A 3,178-nucleotide genomic window follows, 5' to 3' on the forward strand; every position below is an offset into this window, starting at 1 on the left:
CCTATCAGATCAAATTAAAATAAATAAATGCATACATAAGATAATTCTTTAAAAAACCTATTTGTCATGTCACCTTCTCACAGAAGGCTTTTCCCTGACTCTGCCTTACAGCTAGTCATTCCTTTTTCCTATTCCCTCCATAGCACTTTCTATCTGTCTCTGTGATATACTACAGGCTGAGCATCCCCAATCTGAACATCTAAAATCCACAATGCTGGGACCAGCAGTTAGCGTAATGGCTATGTCGCTGGACTCCCACATAGTCGGCCGTGGTTCAAGTCCCAGACCTGGTGGCTTAAAACTTACGCCAGGTGCATGTGCGTGCGTGCCCAAGATTCCAAGAGGAGAATGGAAGAGAAGGGATTACGGCGTGGTCATCCCCCCTGGGGGGTGATTTCTTGCTTTCTGTCTCTCTGTCTCTCTCTGTCTGTCTAGCGAGCGCATGTGCCCTATAGCAAAAACCTCTCCAAAAAATAAAATAAACTGTATAGCAAAATACTCTCCAAAAAATAAAATAAAATAAAATAAAATAAAATAAAATAAAATAAAATAAAATAAAAAATCCACAATGCTCCAAAATACAAAACTCTTTGGGCCCCAATATGATGTTATACATGGAAGATTCTACACCTGATCTCATGTGAGGGGACTGCAGTCAAAATGCTATAATACACAAATATCACAAATATCATACAAAATTACCTTCAGGCTATATGTATACAGTGACATCATATATAAATTTTATGTTTAAACTTGGGTCTTGTCACTAATATGTATCATTTTATCTATATGCAAATATACTAAAATTTGAAAAAACTCTAAAATCCAGCACATTTCTGGTTCCAAGTATTTCAGATGCAGGATACTCATTTTGCACACACTACAGGACCTCAGAATTGTGGGCATCTATCTTTCCAGCTAGACCAAGAGAGAATTCACACCTGGTAATTTGTTGCATCTTCAACACTTCATGTAGGCAGGGGTCACAAAGGAGATCTAGGGACAAAGTCACTTAAAAAGAAAGCTAAAATCAAATCAAAGCCAAAGTACTATCCAGATCAAAATAGCTGAGAGGTAAGACAGTTTATAAAGAGAATCATCTAATTCAGAAATAGCCATACTGACTATAGTTGTGACAGACATAATTAGCTATGGCTGCAATAGCTGTTAAGCTAATTTGGTTTTGGCAGCTACTACACAGCAGACACATTCTGACACAGAAATTAAAAATGAATCATTTGGATTTCTGCCAGACGATCAACTATACCTCACAATAATCTCTCCTTACCATAACTGGAAAGTCAAGAAAAAAAATGAACATCAGGACCAGCAAATTGTGGTGGACTCAGCATGGGCTTTGGAGTCAGAAATCTGTACACTGAAATCTCAATTCAACTTTTTATAATCTTTGTGACTTTATGTAGGTTGTTTAACTTCTCTGTATTTTACTTTCTTCTTCTAGGGGAAATCAATGGGGTTAATATACCTATTGGGTCATCAGAAAAGTCATGATGCATTTTTGTACAGAAAAACAGAAAAATACGTCATGACTTTTCTGACAATCTAATACTTCATGACTCTAAAGATAATACAACAAAATAGTTATGATGATACTTGGGATATTACAGGGGCTCAATAAATAGCAGTCACTATTGTCATCCAATGAGATGACAACAATTCAGATAGTATCAGATACACAAGAACAGATGCATTTCTTAAGAAAATAAATTTTTGTCACTTGGCTTTCAAATTGACAAGTATAGCTTGCAGTTAAGTATAGCCACAAACAACACATCTGTAGTACAAGTTTCTTCTTGGATTTAAATTAAACTCACGCCTGGAACATACCATCACACTTCTTTGTGTTCTCCAACAAATGATCTCAAATCAGGTTCCCCTAGGATGAAAAGAAAAATCACCCAATCTTAATTTTTCTGCCTTTAATTTTATTTGATGCAGAATAATATCCAAACTATGTGGATGCTTTAAAGTGGCATGTTATGATGACGTCAAGCTTTTCACCATGATTTATTTCCCAATATTTCCCTGCTGATGCCTTTTACTCCAGTCAGGCAAGCGCACCTGTCACATAATGGTTCCTCTTCTGTCTACATTTCTCCAACTCCAAGTCAAGTAGCAGAAAGCATTTTCTCCCTCCCCTTCACCTATTTCAAATTCCCTTTACCTCTCTGGAGCCCAAATTAAAAGTCACCTCCTTCACAAAGCCTACCAGAATTGGTCTGAAAGACACATGAGGGTTTCAAGACTTCAGCATTTCCTGAGTTAGGCTTGAACCTCCATCAGTAGGCCCTTCCAGTAGCTCCTCAGTACTTTTTGCGAGTTTGTAATAATACAATAATGAATACAGCCTGTTTCATAAGGTCTATTTTATTCTGTAGTTGGTGTGCTTCCTGAAGGCATCAGCATTAGTGCTGACAGTCTTTGCTGGAAGCCCATAAAGTGCTGGGTTTTCAAACTAGGTCCAACTTGCCTTTCATACTCATCAGAACACTGCAGTGAACCTAAAACACATGTTTCTCAAAACCAAGACTGATTCCCTCTCCTGCTTCCCTTCCCTTCTGGAAATTGAGAGGAAACAAACCCTTTCCACTCCAAAGACCTCTTCGGTAAAGGGTGGGTGACTGGAGGGCCCAGTAAAGAGATGGCGATCTTTATCTCAGGAAGAAAATGTGACAAAAGTCAAGCCCCGGCCATGGAAAGGGAGTCCCGTGGCCCCAGAGGAAAAGGGAATGTGTGGTTTGGAATGACCATGTGCCCAAACCTGAAATACAAATTGAGGAAACAGATCACCTAACTCCTGCAAGTAGTAAGGACAGTCGAGACCTCGCCTCGGTTAGACCCCTGGTCACGAACCCTAACTTCAGATCTCTGAGGCACAGGCAGAGGTAGGGGCGGGCACCGTTGTAGAAGAAAAAGAGCAGACAGGTTGGAGGAAAGAGAAAACAGAGCGCATTCCCGAGGCTCAAGGGAACAGGCGTGGAGTAAAGAAGCCCACCCCAGATTCTCAGCCCCAACACCCCCTCCCCTGGAGAGGCGGAGCTGGGCGGAGTTAGGCGCTGAGGACAGCGGCCCCGGAAGCACCCTCTTCCCTAGTTCCCCTCAGTCCCACAGTCCCCAGCCACGACCACTCCGGCTTTCTGCCTCTCTGACCTCCCTC

General features: G+C 41.0%; 1 protein-coding gene across 4 annotated transcripts in view; it reads right to left on the bottom strand.

The window, feature by feature from the left end:
* The window catches only part of ENOX2 (ecto-NOX disulfide-thiol exchanger 2), a 348,870-nt gene that overhangs the window by 345,400 nt on the left and 292 nt on the right, over window positions 1–3,178 (bottom strand). For all 4 annotated transcript variants that reach the window (XM_027767236.1, XM_027767234.1, XM_027767235.1 and 1 more), the window contains exon 2: window positions 1,849–1,897. The gene's annotated coding sequence lies outside the window, so the exon portion shown is untranslated. The remainder of the gene's footprint in view (window positions 1–1,848; window positions 1,898–3,178) is intronic.

Source organism: Tupaia chinensis, unplaced genomic scaffold (genome assembly GCF_000334495.1).
Source record: "Tupaia chinensis unplaced genomic scaffold, TupChi_1.0 Scaffold144058_2, whole genome shotgun sequence".
NCBI lineage: Eukaryota > Metazoa > Chordata > Mammalia > Scandentia > Tupaiidae > Tupaia > Tupaia belangeri.